Source organism: Ochotona curzoniae, unplaced genomic scaffold (assembly GCF_017591425.1).
Source record: "Ochotona curzoniae isolate NIBS_2020 unplaced genomic scaffold, NIBS_Ocur_1.0 scaffold_4506, whole genome shotgun sequence".
In the NCBI taxonomy this organism is placed as follows: Eukaryota; Metazoa; Chordata; class Mammalia; order Lagomorpha; family Ochotonidae; genus Ochotona; species Ochotona curzoniae.
Window position 1 is genome coordinate 44,199,816 of NW_024467119.1, and position 15,421 is coordinate 44,215,236.

Genomic DNA, 15,421 nt, shown 5'->3' on the forward strand with positions numbered 1-15,421 from the left:
CCTGAAGGTAATTGAACTTCATCTGCTCCTTAAGTGTTTATGTCTATCATTCAAGAAACAAAAAGGAAGTGAGCAAGGAACGGATGGCTTAATTTCAATGCAGAAGGGAGCTCAGATCATTTTCTCCAACCCCCTTTGCCCTTTTAAAATGACAGGAAACTGAACCCAGCAGAGGGAATCACCTCGCTGGGTCCTGGAGCATGTGGCAGCAGTGACCAGCTCTCATTTTGAGTCTTGCCGGCATTCTCCTGCAGATGACTTGAATTATTCCATTTTATACTTTGGTGAGAGGCTCTCCGTTGAGCATATTTTTACAATTTTAACAGACACAAACAAAACATATGTAACTCTTCCAAGAACGCATGTTTTGAGTCAATGCATAACCTACTGAAAAGTTAATATGCTCTGGTCTAGAGAATGCAAGCCAGCCTACAGTGAGGTGGAGTGGGTAAGTTAGCCTGTCCTAAAGCTGAATCCCAGCTTTGTCCCTTGTGGATGGAATATTCCTTCTACTAACATAATCTAACTCAGAAGGTTCAGAATGACAATACTCAACATATAAGGTGTTACCATCGTTTTGTGAGATAGCTCCTGAACTGAGTTAACTGCTTCTAAGCTAGAATTTCTAGAGAAAATTCATTCTTTCTCTGGAAAAGGCTGACATGCTACCTAGTAAGAGCTCCTTGGTCCATCTCCTCAGCAAGCTAAAGATGTATGACTTACCTTTCAAAGACCAGTGGCCAGCGTGGCATCTGGAACACTGAATGCATCCGGAAGGAAGAGCACAAGATGACTTCTCAAAGCTTATTAGAAAAGCTTCAAAGAGTCTTTAAACGGCCAACCTAATGAGACATGACTGATTTTCTACTTTTACTTGTATCTATGAACTAAATAGCAAATAACGTTGTCGTTTTCTGATTATAAAAGTAATTTAATTCATATGCCCAAGCACTGTGGGTTGCCTGTACAACAAATGACTTCTCTTGGCCTGGATCGCTCAATTCTTTGATGACAGGAATCTCCTCACTCTGTAAAGAATGAAAATGCCAGGTTTTTGCTTTCTCAGCCTTTCTTGCCACACAGCAATTAATGGAAATTCTACCGAAAGACTCGCCTCCCTAATGAAACTCTTTCAACTTTCATTTCTCAGAGAATGCCTCTATTTCATCTTTATTTTTAAAAGATACTTTGCTTTGGTACTCAATTCTAGACTACCACGTTGGTTTTTTCTTTTCTTTCAATTTCCTCTTAAAGTTGTCACTCCATTGCTTCTGCGCCCTACTGCTGGGGAAGCCAGCCCTTGTACCCACTGCTGCCCTGCAGGGGCACTTCCCTCTGGCTCTCCCCATCTGCCCCTCATCAGCCTGCAGCAGGCTGGCCACAGCACATCTGCCTGTGACTTTTCTTCAGATCTGTCCTTCCTGAGACTGCCTACACTTCTTCAATTCAGGGGGTGATGTCTTTCCCCAATTTCAGCCATTACTTTCTTCCAAGACATTTTCTGCTCCATTTGCACCCTCTCCCTTTCCCTTCGTCCTTTCAGAACTCTTAGTATACATATGAGAGGAGTTTAAAAAGTCTGGGAAAATGAAATTAAAAGTTTATGTTGGTTTTATTAAAAATTTCAAATCCGTGCAGTTTTTCCATGGTACACATTCCTAGGAACTCTCTGAGGAATCCTCATACACTAGAGACAGCATCACACAGGCCCCTTGCCGCTAAGACTCTGCTTCTTTTTTTCCCTAATTTTCTTGCCTTTTCCTTCTAGATAATCTTTTTTAATTTAACTTCCAGAATTATCTGCCTTTTCTCCTCTTAGTCTTCTAAATCTTATCTGCTTATTATTTTACACAGGACCCTTTTTTAGCCCTCCAACTTCCTTTCAATTCTTCTGATTTTTTTCTATTGTGGATTTTCTTTCTACAGGTACCTTCATTTAAGATGCTTTAAAGCTCTTATTGGCTAATTCCAACATCAGCATCATCTTTGTTAGCAGCAGATAATTTACTTCACATGATAAAACATACTCTCTTGCTCCTTCACATTTCTAACCACTTGTAATTATATACTGAGCCTGTGGGTACTTTATAGAGCCTGCAGTTTTCCTGTAGAATGAGAAGACTTTAATCCTAGCTGCAGCTAACTTCCTGGCACCTCTCTATCTTTCTGAGGCTTGATCATGGGCCTTGCTGGGAGGGTCCAGTCTATCTCTCCTCAAATCTATTGCCCATCACTCAAAAGTCATCCTTCAATACCTGCTCAAACATACTGAACTCTCAGCACACCCCCTTTCTGGAGAACACAATGCTAATTTACTCAGTACAGAGCATTTGAGAGACACTGTATGAAGAAGACAGCTTGGCTTTTTGGTGTCAGTAGCAGCTGTGTGGGGCTATCCGAGAGCACTCTGCTCCAGCAGCAAGCATCACGAGCTCAGGCCAAACCCAGTGACCACCTAGAAGCAGCATCCTCCCACCCCCACCCGGTGCACAACAGGCCCTGCAACCGCAGTGTCTGCCTTACTCACCTACCCATCAGTATGCATCGTCTATGCGCTGGAGGGCTGTCTCCCCTACTCAATCTGGCAGGTGCCACACCGAACACACCACCATTTAGCAACAAGCACACACCCAACCCCAAGACCCATCCTAAGCCCCAGATCATGGCGTTCCATGCTGTTACCTGTGAACCAGTTCTGCTCCAGGCAACCCAGAACTTCACCATCATCTCTTGAGAACTGTATCCCCACCTTCTTCAGGGCCATCAGAAATCAGGGGTGAGAAGGAGGAGGCTCATTGTTGAAGTCTGTGCTTCCGCTGGCAATCCCCTCATCCATAGGATTTCCTTCTAAGTTCACTTGACCTTCTGTAAGTCTGCCCCACTAGAGTTGAATAATTTTTAAAATTTCCCTGTCTCAAATTTTGTGTAGTCTCTACTTATAAGTTCCTCTGGAGTATGGTCTTTAACCCTAAGGCATGTTTCTCTGGCATCTTTGCCTAGGGTTTAACAAAATGTCCACTCTGGCTTGATGGGAATGCCATCCTCCAACTCTCTTTGCGCAAGACTCAATCCATCCTCATCCAACTTATTATAACCACTCTCAAGCAGGTCTCACAAAGTCTCACCTTGGACAAATGCAGTCCAAGGCATGCTGGGAAACACCCTCAAAGGCCTGTGACACTGCTGCGCAGTGCTGCCCCTCCTCTTGGGGAAAGAACTCGACAAGTCTCAGCTGTGGTGATCTCTCCAAATCTAATCTCGCCTTCCAGAACCCTTCAGGACCATGGTATTCTGTCTGAGTTCCTACAGCCTGTGCTATGGTCAGGAAATTGTGCCCTAGAAGAGAACCAGGGTAGAGACAGGGGTCACTGTGTTTTCCACTTCTGAGAGATCATACTCTGGCACCACCCATCTGCCAATTTAAACAGGTGATTCATGTTCTTAATAACAGTTTTCAGCAAGATGGCAAGCCCAGTGCAAGAAGGCAAGTGATAGCATCTTTTGTAGACAGACCAGGCAAAAGGAACGAGAGAAAAAGACATTGACAGGAAGCTGGATCAGAAATGAAGCAGTCGGGCCCGGCGCGGTGGCGCAAGTGGTTAAGGTCCTCGCCTTGCACGCCCGGGATCCCATATGGGCGCCGGTTCTAATCCCGGCAGCCCTGCTTCCCTTCCAGCTCCCTGCCTGTGGCCTGGGAAAGCAGTCGAGGATGGCCCAAAGCTTTGGGACCCTGCACCTGCGTGGGAGACCCGGAAGAGGCTCCTGGCTTCGGACAGGCATAGCATCGGCCCGTTGCGCTCACTTGGGGAGTGAAACATCGGACGGAAGATCTTCCTCTCTGTCTCTCCTCTGTGTATATCCGCCTTTCCAATGAGAAAATAATAAAAATAAATCTTAAAAAAAAAAAAAAAGAAATGAAGCAGTCAAGACTCAAAACTAGTGCTCATATGGGATACTGGCACCACAGGCAGCAGTTTAACCTACAGTGCCACAGCAATAGCTCTCAACTTTTGCTTCTGAACATACAATGAAATAGGCCAGTAAAGGGTTTTTTTTGGGGGGGTGGGGGGGATGAGATGATAATGGAACATGGGAGTCTAAGATGAGGACCACCATAGAGAAGTTCCCAGTTAGGACCCAAGAACATGATCTGAAAGGTGCTGAGATGGAGTCAGCAGGGAGCCTGGAGGAGGAGGGACTGGAAGAGTTCTGAATGAACTACAATCAGGAGACAACAAGGTATGGCTAAAGCCAACCTGGAGGGAGTAAAGAAGTAGCTTGGTTGCCCCCGGATAGGATTCTGGAATTCATAAAGAGATGTGAATTACAGATTGATCTTTGAGCATCATTACATAAAGAGAATTAAAGCCAGAACATTAAATAGGACCACTACAAGGATGCTATGGATACCAAGGCACAAGGCAAGGAGAAACATTCTGCTGAGACGTAGGGAAGTTATAAAGAGCTCTGATTATTTCTTTAAGAATAGAAAAGGATGTGCCAAAAAAGAATGCATTTTGAAGACTTTAGCTGCCTATTATAAGACCACTTCCCCAAGGAGTCACCCCAGTGGAAAAAGCCGCACATTATTTGGCTCCCTTGCCTATCGCCATCAGCATGAGTGTAAATGCCCTTCCATTGTAGAATGTAGTGTGCACGATTGGTTGGGCATCTGCCCTTTCACAGGACCCAAAAATTCTACTTCTAGCAGAAACTTTCACTCATGATTAAGACAGGAACCAAACAACTATGGTAGCAACGTTAACATTCAGCAAAAAGACTATCAAACCAAAACAACAAAAGGAGGAAACAAAATAAACACTGAAGAGTGAGGAAATCTCAGGCAAGCTGCGGAAAAGAGACCTAACACTATGTCATATGTGTGAAAAGAATACACAGCTCCAAAGACAAAAAGAATGTGGAGATAACATAAGAACATCGCAAATGCCACAATGTAAGCATGAAATAGTCTAGAAAAGACAATATAAATTAGAGCTGCTCAAGAAAACTGAAAAAGCATGTATATGTGTGATAAAATCATGTGTGTGTATAAAAGAAAGTAAAAAAGATACAAAATTTAGGACAACAGTTACCAGGTGGAGGTGAGGGTAATAGCAGCAGAGGGCTGGGTCTGACAGGAGTATCTACTACATGGAAGTTGCATTTTTCATTCAGTGATAATGCATGACCTTTCATTCAATAATTTTTTTCCAATTCACATCCTTTTATTTTTCATTTTTTTCTTTATTTTTGACAATCTTTACATAGTTAATTAGGGCACAAAGTTTCAAGGGCTACAGGAAAGTGGGTAAGACTATTATTTCCACATTTTTTTCCTGTATCTGGAGAAAAGGGAGATGTGGGGAGCGGGGTGCTGAAGCCACTCCGGGATTGAGAGGGGCTGTCGCAAGATGGCAGCTGGCCCAGGGCCAGGAGGCGGAGTTGGTCTCACCAGCAGGTAAACAGGAAGTCACAGGAATAGGCTAATACTCTTGCTGCAATTATGCCATCGCTACTGACCTATCACGAAGCGCCAAGTGGACCCACGGGGAGAAGTGATTGGTGGAGAACAATATAAAAGTAGCTGTTGTAAAAGCTGGGATGGATGGATGGACAGACCAACGAACAAACAGACAAAGGATGGACTGACAGATGATGGATAGGAGACGACGAGAAAGACCGAGAGACTACGATGGAGAAAGACGGGGCAGGGAGGACGGGAGAGAAGAAGGGTGGCAGAGAGAGGGCTGGAAAAATGGTAGAGAAGTAATAAGACCTAAGTTTAGGGACAAGAACGGAGAAATGCAGCAGAAAACGGGGACAAGAACAAAGAAGGTTGGCGAAGAGATGGCTGGAGAAGCAGCAGCAGAGGAAAGCTAAGGCCAGCGGGGAAAGGGGCAGCAGAGAAAAGGGTTTAAACGCCACCACTTTTGGCAGTGAGGGGTCCGGTTGCGTTTCCGGCTTTTCCCAGACCCTCAAGAGTGTGCCTCATCGTTTTAGTGTAGCTGATGGGCGGCGACAGGGGGAGATAAAGGGAGAAGCCCCACCTAGTCTCCCACCCATCTCAGGTGCCCCATGTGAGGCATGCTCCGAGGGTTTTGCTCAAGTGATTTTGATAGTTCAACAGTTCTGAATTGCTGCCAGTCTCACCATTCCAAGCATGATGAGGCCGCTGCAAAATCCATTGACATAGTCCAACTTAGAGTCTCCGTTTGCCCAGTTTTTCACTGCCAACATATGGCTGGGGTAGTTGATTGATTTGTTCTGTCTTTTGTTGTGGTGTCAGGTATCCTCTGCAGGTTCTGATAGACTACCATATCCTCCATGTGCACCTGGTTATGCTCTCCACTGCTCCATCTGAGCCTCTGGGGAGGCTTAGCTTTCACTAAGTACTCCATATTGTACTCCATATTCAGACCATGGAACCTGCACTTCTCTTCATGGTTAGGGTTCTGAGTCTGGTAGTTCGATTGGGGAGATCTCCAAAAAAGCTTTGTCTGAGGTGATCCCAGACCAGATTCTTATATCTGCTTGCCAGTACAGGGCCTGGTACAGTCCATTGCCCCAGTCAGCTGGTGGTTGCAATTGCTGGGTTGATTCTGTTTCCAGCCCTGTCTCCCACTGGAACCAACGGGTGTTGCAGTTCAGCCTGATTCTGCCCAGCACATACTCAACTCGTCCCTCACATAAACCAGTGGGAACTGCAGTCTAGTCGGAGCAACCCACAATAACCCCCACCAGACCCACCCCTTGCCCTGGTTCCCATGCATGCCAGTATTTACTGCACACTTGTTCAGTTTGTCCCACATTCCATTTAGCTCTCATACATGTCAATGGGCATTGAAGCCTAGTTCAACCCAACCCTATTTTCCAGCCCACACACATATACTGGTGGGTGCCTTTCTGTCTAGCCACCCAGTCCTGGTTTTCATGCTCTCCAGTAGGAGTAGTAATTTTAAAAAATAACAAATAGATATACAATAAAATTTGCAAAGAACAATTCCCAGACTAATGATACAGAGCACCATGGATACATATTATGTATGGTTAACCTAAATCTCTACAACTGAGGTCCTTTCAAGACTTCAGTTTTAAAGATTTATTGTTTTAATTGGAAAGACAGATTTATAGAGAGAAAGAAAGAGAGGAAAATCTTCAGTTGGCTGGTTCACTCCCCAAGTGGCAGCAATGGCCAGAGCTCAGCCAATCTGAAGCCAGGAGCCAGAAGCTTCTTCCAGGTCTCCCATGCAAGTGCAGGATCTCAAGGCTATGGGTCATCCTCCACTGCTTTCCCATGCCATAAGAAAGGAGCTAGATGAGAAGTGCAGCAGCAGGGACACAAACTGGCACCCACATGAGATCTCAGCACTTGCAAGGTAGAGGATTAACTAACTGAGCCATTACTCCAGGTCCCATTCAAGAATTTATAAATAAGCAGTGATTAAATTTCTATCATGTTTTACTTATTAAAAATATTCATAAATGGGTTGGGCATTTGGTGTAGTAGTTAAGATGGCATTTGTCATATTCATATCTTCTACCACAAGGCCTGGGTTTGACTCCCAGCTTTGCTCCCCATTCCAGCTTCTTGTTAATGTATATCCTGAGAAGTAGCTATTGATGGCTCCTGTACTTGAGCACCTGGCCCAGCCCTGGCTGTTTCAGACATCTAGGAAGTGAACCAGAAGTTGAAAGTTCTCCTCCCAGCCTTTCTTTCCTCTCAATTTTTAAAAATTCAGAAACAATGAAAAACTTTTATGGCTCACATTTATCAACAAAGACATTGGGAAAGAGACTGTAAACCCATGGTGCATTAGTCAAGAAATATGAATAGGAACCAGAACGTGACACAGCACATTAAGCGCCACCTGTGATATTACCACCCCATTTGGGCAGCTAGTTCAAGTCCCCACCACTCCATGTCCCATCCCACTTGCAACTGGGAAAGCAGCAGAAGACTGTCCAAGTACTTGAGTCCCTGCCAAAAACGGAGCAAACCCAGATGAAGTTCCCCGCTCTCAGCTATAGTCTGACCCAACCCTAGAGTGGGCCCACTGATGGAAGACCTCTTTGCATCTCCCTTTCTCTGTAACTCTTTCAAGTAAATAATCTGTTTTTAAAAATAAAACTTAATAAAATAAATGTGATTAAAATTATTAAAGACCTCAAAAGGGTTCAAAGTACCATTAAAATTTGAGATCCTGTGACTTGTATAATTAGGCTCGGATCTCAAGAATTAATGTTGCCTTTGGCTTTTCAGAGATCTTACAAATAAATAATTAAATAAATATTTAAAGCTTATTTATTTTTACTGGGAAGTCAGATTTACAGAGAGAAAGAGGAAGAAGAGACAGAGAAAGATCTTCCATCTGCAGGCTCACTCCCCAAGTGGCAGCAACGGCCAGAACTGAGCTGATCCAAAGCCAGGATCCAGGAGCTTCTTCCAAGCCTCCCACATAGGTGCAGAGTCCAAAGGCTTTGGGCCATGCTCCACTGCTTTCCCAGGCCACAAGCAGAGAGCTGGATGGGAAACAGAGCAGCCAGGATATGAACTGACACCTATATGAGATCCTATACATGTAAGGCAAGAATTTCAGCCACCAGGCTACTGCGCCAGCCCTCTTACAAATGTTTTTAAGGAAGAAGAGGTTGATGATCTTAACAGACACGCTATGTTCTGCCCCAAATTTTTACAGGCACAGAACATGAACTGGCCCAAAAGATAACCTTGGCTTCCAGATAACTAGTATGTTCCTACTGTCCCTGTCATAGATATCTGCTCACATTCACAAAATCAGTTTCCACCAAGGCTAACTTCTGGCAGAAGGAACTCTATCTCTAGCCATACATTTTCTCCAATACTTCATCATAATCCCTATTAGAATTTCATAACCCCAAGGCATAGCTGTCAGTTGTATATACCTGAATCCCATCTTCCAAAATGCATCCTATTTTCAATACTCTGATAGAACATCTTAAAAAAGGCATTTTTGCTCAATCCTTTTCAGAAACAGATTTGGGATCTAGACAGACGAGACAAATAGAATTTCCCACGCAGTCAATTAGTACGCCACAAAGATAAAAACGTACATGCACAATTTTGGTATAAACTACCTCCACATTTGAGGTCTACACTCTATTCCTAAGATGAAATTTAGGAACCATGCCATTAAATCTTCACAGACTTGGAAATCAAGAACACCCTGTTGATAACCAAAGAGGCTTAACAGCTGCTCATCTGTTCTGAAAAGCATTTGTGCTAAGGAAACAAATCTGGTACCAATGCCTTTTAAATGACCTACAAAAAACGATTAAAGGAAATCTCATTGTTTTTACTTTATTATTATTAGTTGGCAAATGAGCATTACTGGCAGATTTTTTCCTGATGTCATTGGAAAAACTACAAAAAAAAATGAAGGTTGTTTTTATTTAATTACAAGAAAAAAATTCTTCACTGAATACTGCAAATAAGCCTAACGAGTCAAACACACCCCAGTGAGGCACTAGAGAAAAAGAAGGGAATAACCTCGTAAACCACTCAGTCTAACAGAGCCTGCCAGGTCAGAGCTTTTAAAAGATTCACTGGTTGAAAATGGTGTTTGCTAGAAATTCATAACATTATTCTTTAAAAACTGCTTTCTGCTCGGGTCCCAAATGTGGGACAAGAAGCGGCCCTGTAAGAGGCACTTCAGTCAGAGGTGCTCCAGAGATGTCTGAAGCCCTAGCTGGGCATCCAGACCACCTGGCCCTTCTGCGCTCCTCAGACTGCCGGGGCACAAAGCCACTCGGATCCCCAGTGAAAAGAACCTGCAGGCCAGATTTCAGCCCCAGCTTCACAGCCTGCTGACTTCAGACTCGGCAGACTCCTCAGAGCCTCAGAGCTCTCACCCTTGTTGGGCTTGCATTGCCCACTCATAGCAAAGGTCTTCTGAGAGAGTCCACACCCTCGAAATCAGATCAAGGCACCCTGTGATCACCCTGGCCTGCCTTTGGCAAGATTCCCACCAGGTCCCTTCAGCCAGATTCCCCCACAGCTGAGACTTCCTCCCAAGAGTTCCCATCCCCTGACCTTTCTGCCCTGCTCCTTCCTATGACTCCCTACTTGCCCAAGGTTTCCTTAGAGTTGAGCCCAGTTCTGTACTGAGGTCCTCCCTCTCTCGGTTCTGCAGAAAACCTGCTAGGACTCCTCCAGCCTGGCCAGCTCCGGTTTGCTCTGATAGATCCCAGTTCAGTCACCTGACCTCTTAGCTCCAGTAACCCCTGTGGTTCAATGATGATAAACTCCCCATTTCACTGAGTTGTGGGCCCAGAAAAGACATGTGCAAAGTGTAGAACACTAGTGCGGGCACTCAAGAAATGGTTATTCTCACCTTTTTCATCCAAAAAAAAAAAAAAAAACAATCCTTCAAATCAGGCCTAAGAGGCACAACCTGACACGAAGCCTACTGAGAGTCCTCACTGCAATCAAACTTTGGGATTTTACAAAATCCAGCCTTGAGACAGACACAATCTCTTTGAGGTGGGAACAGAATCGTGAACCCGAAGCAATGCTTTCTCATAGTTTTTTACAGCAGTCAATGAAGCAATTATCGTAGACTGTCATGAGTCATACAATGTGTTAAGTGATTTACATTAACCCTATTTACTCTTCATAGCAACAACACCAAAAACAGATATTACTAATGCCAATGAGGCAGGTGTCATGAGAATACAAAGTGCAAGAATCAAAAATCAAGACTGTGATAAACAAAAAATAAGATGAAAGGCACTCTAAAATAGACTCCACCTCGAGGGAATGTCAGCTAAGGCCATGCTAACTCATTTTTTATTTGTTTATTTCAGAGGCAGGGAGGCTGGCCATCAGGCTAGCTTACTCTCCAAATGCCCATCAACAGCTTGGCCTGGGCCAGGCTGAGGCTAGGAGCTGGGAATTCAAACCAAGTTTCTGATGTGAGTGGTGAGGACTCAATAAGACAAGCCTTGCCCTGCTGTCCTCCAGGATCTGTACTGGCAGAAGGCTTTAGTCAGGAGCTGGGGCTAGGACTCAAATGGAGACCCCCTGAGCCTGAATGTGGCTATCCCAAGAAGACTCTATGCATCCCCAACCAACCTAACTACTATTTTAGAATTCATACAGGAATTTACTTCCAGCTTATTTCAAAAAATATATAGCTACCTATTTTTTAAAATATTTTCATGCTGAGCTCAGCACAATGGCTCCATGGATAAATCCTCACTTTCCATACACCAAGGATCCCATATTAGAACCAATTCGTGTCCTGGCTGCTCCACTCCCCATCCAGCTCCCTGCTTGTGGCCTCGGAAAGAGTAAAGAATTGTCTAAACCCTTGGTACCCTGTACCTGTGTGGGAGACCCAGAATAAGCTCCCGGCTCTTGCCTTCAGATCAGCTCAGTTCCGACCATTGCGGCCACTTGGGGAATGAATGAAAGATCTTTTTCTCTGTCCTTTTATTAAAAATAAGTAAATCTCTTAAATTTTTTTTTTCATGCTATATAATAGTAATTAAAATTCTGTGAAATTACAGTGCATGACTCTGGTTTGCACTAATTCAAATTCCATCCCTATTATTTTTGACAATGAAATTTCATTAAGTTATTTAACACTACTACTTCAGTTTCTTCATCTGAAAATTGCAAATAATAATGGTACCTACACTTCAAATGTTGTCATGAAGATTACGCTACTTAATATATAAGGAACCTAGAACACTGCTTGGCAAATACAGCAACAGTTCAATAAAAATTACATGTATAACATTTTACTTCATTATTATAACTAAAACTCATTTATTTATATACATCTCTGTTTCCTCTTCAGGGAAACTTATCCAATGAGATTTCTGAGGTTGGTCAATAAACAGTAAACGTATTTCAGAGCAGTTGGCTAGTGAGGACTAAAAGAGCGAAACAGTGAAAATCAAAGAGACAACCACGTACTAGTTACAAAATACCTAGCTGCTCGGGGTGCGGTGTGTGGGACAATGGTGCAACCACACTGGAAATGAAATAGGAGCAGGATCTACTCAGGTTGAACAAATGCATATGCATGTCCCAAGACTCAGTGAATGGACTGCTAGGGATAACCGACAGGCACATTCACACAGAGGCAGGTACTCATCTCTTTGTGCCAGTCCTATTCTTCACAGCAAAACCCTGGAAAGTGTTGCAATGCCCCTCCAGGATCCAGTGTGCAACCCCACAATAGATGCTTTGCAGAAGTGGGAACAATCTGTCACCAACTAGACACAACAAAAGGGTGGCTCCCATTAGCATGATGTCATGTCAAGGAAGCCAGACACTCGAGGGCCTGTGCTGTATGATCTGTTACAAGCAGCATGAAGTCAGGCTGGCCTGAATGCCGTGAGGCGACGCCCAAGTCGCCTCAGGACGACAATTCCCCTGCATACCCTTCCTTGGTCAGCCAGTGACTGCTCAACTCAGTCGGGTTGCCTACTTCCCAGGCCGCCTAGGACACCCCCGCAGGGCCTTGCCTAACCTCCCGGTCCAGTGAACCGAAGCCTCTACTAGCACTAACAGCAGCTCAACCTTTCCCTCTTTCCCTCTGCCCAATCTTACTTCTTCCCTTTCTCTTCCCTTCCTTGATCCCAGCTGCTCTCCGGAATGAATTACTGGCACTCTCATCTCACGCTCAGGGTCTGCGTCCAAGAATTCACGCTTCAACACCTGCAAATGGAGTCTCTGGTGTTAGCTGGAAGGACAGTGATGATGGCTGCAGCAGGAACTGGCAGGAATAGACAGCAATAGCAGGGAGGGCTTCTGCGTGCTGACACACCTCTAAGAAAAGCTGGACACTGGCTACATGCCTATGTTCACATGGGTAAAACACATCTAATTGGACACTTAGAAAAGGGACACTTTTCCCTATGTATAGTTAAAATTCAATATGATGTTTAAAAATAAGTCAAATTTTAAAATGATCACAACAAGACTGAACTTTAAAGAACATTAACTCCCAACCTGGCTCAATAGCTCAGTGGCTAAATCCTCGCCTAGAATGCCTGGGTTACCATATGGGCACTGTTTGTGTTCCAGCTACCCCAATTCCCATCTGGATCTCTGCTTGTAGCCTGGTAAGGCATTAGAAGATGGCCCAAAGCCTTGGGACCCTGAGCACATGTGGGAGACCCAGAAGAAGCTCCTGGCTTCTGGCTCAGCCCTGGCTGTTGTGGCTACTTAAGGAGGGAATCAGTAGATGGAAGATCTTTCTCTCTGTAAATTTACCTTTCCAATAAAAATAAATCTTACCAAAAAAAAGAGTATTTACTCCCACATACTGCGCACTCTAAATCACTCATCACTAAACACTGAATGTCCCAGAAAAATCTAAAGATGACAAACCAGAGATCCCAAACTAGCTGATGACAAATCAGCCCTGGAACCACATCTGGATTCCCTGACTACAGTCTTTTCACTCTTTGTGCTAAACCATGTTCTGGTTGGGTAGTAACCACAGTCAGATCCAAGGCCAGAAAAGGTCCTGTCCGAGTTAGGCAACTGATGAGTTTCAGGACATGCTAGCCCCAGAATATGACCCCTTGGCATTTCAGCAAACAGAAGCAAGAAGTCCAGTCTCACCAACTAACTTCTCCCTGGAGTTATGCCACGAAACCCAGTTGTTCCCCCACTGAAGTCTTAGACTCTTATTCCAGGGGCTGGCCCTCCCCAAACCCAGAGGAAAGGAACGCTGAAGATACAAGGATACAAAAAAAAAAAAAAATCTGAATAGTCAGGTCTTGTTCAGTCTCTTGTCTCTGCTTACTACCCTTTGGTCATTCTCCTTGGTCCAATCACACCACTAATCAACCAGCCACTATTCATCATGTCTAAGCATCAAAATAAACGCACAGCCTTCCTTATTTCTTTGGGTCTTCATTTCTGAAGGTGCCTGTCCCATGTTAGATTGGTATTAAATAATCGCCATGCTTTTCTCTCATTAGTCCGTCTTTTGCATCTCAACCAAGAATTGAGAGGAAAGCAATCTCCTCTGTCCAACAACACAACTCAGGCACTGCCTTGCTGTGGGGACACCTCTAAGGAAAGCTAGACTGTACCTGCAGGGGCCTTTGGACACCTTTCTTCATGGTTCTCCCTTTAAAAATGTTGCTTGTGCTAATGCTAGAAGACATAGAAATCTAATTTATAAAAACAGCCTGCCTGATCCTTTTTGACATTCCCTTGAGGAAAGATATAGTTTTTTACTATAGATAGCTACTTTTATTATTTCATCTACCCTCCCTATTTTCCCCACTTTAACCACAGTTTTTAATTTATTTAGTTGATAACATTTCATATCTCTTCCTCTTTTAGATAGGCTACAAGAAACAGAAAGCAGACAAAACAGATCCTAAAAAGGGAAGGCAAATTACTTCACTCTGTTGATTGGTATTAATGAGGTGACTGACAAGAAGCTATTTCTGTCCTAACCTCATCTGAGCTACTTTCACATTTAAAACAAAGTTCATCCTAACATTCAGGAGAATTTCAAATGAAATAACTTCTTAGATAATCATATTGCCAACATCAAAAACAGAGGCTGGGGAAATAATCATTAAAAAATCTCTCTGGTGGCCAACACTGTGGCATAGTAAGTTAAGCTGCTGCCTGTGATGATCCTACCTCGTATGGACAATTCAAGTCCTGGCCACACCACCTCCAATCCAGCCCCCTGGTAACATGACTGGGAAAGCAGAAGAGGCTGACTCAAGCATTTAGATCCCTGAACAAATGTGGGAGACCCAGAGAAGCTTCTGACTCCTAGATTCAGCCTGGAACTGCTCTAGCCTCTGCAGCCATTTGGGGAGTAAACCAGCAGATGGAAGAGCTCTCACGCTCAGCACAGCCTTTGAAATAAATAAAGACAAGCCTTTTTAAAAAAAAATCTAACTTTATTTCCAAAACAACACTAGTTGCTGTTTTTCACGAAACAAGAACTAAGGTCACAGGGTCAAGTGGGCCATCGAGGGCCAATCCTAACAAACACGCATTAAACCAGCAAAGGGGAGAACACGAGCTAACACTATTTAGGATGAATCTAAAAGAATCAAATACAGTTTAATCTTTCACTTTGTTGTTTCTGCTGGGTTTTGTCTGTTTTTCTTGGATAAAGAGGTAATAGAGCATATAACCTGACAACAAAACTCCAATAAAAATTTTTAGGCCTGAACCCAAATAAGCAAATGCACTTGGACTCCCTTCTTAGGTTCCCCCCTGACCTCCCCACTAAGATATCACAGAGTTTATGCAGCTCAATTATTAAAAATCCTTTTTAAAAGACTTTGCCTCCCAGACTAATCTAAATGAACTCACCTCCCTCTAAGGCAGGAATAAAAATGTGATAGGGTACATTCCATTCCTTTATCTATAAAACTCAAATCAGAA

General features: G+C 43.8%; 1 protein-coding gene across 1 annotated transcript in view; it reads right to left on the reverse strand.

Annotated features, from left to right (window-relative positions):
• The window catches only part of PAPSS1 (3'-phosphoadenosine 5'-phosphosulfate synthase 1), a 95,176-nt gene that overhangs the window by 19,775 nt on the left and 59,980 nt on the right, over positions 1-15,421 (reverse strand). The window lies entirely within an intron of this gene.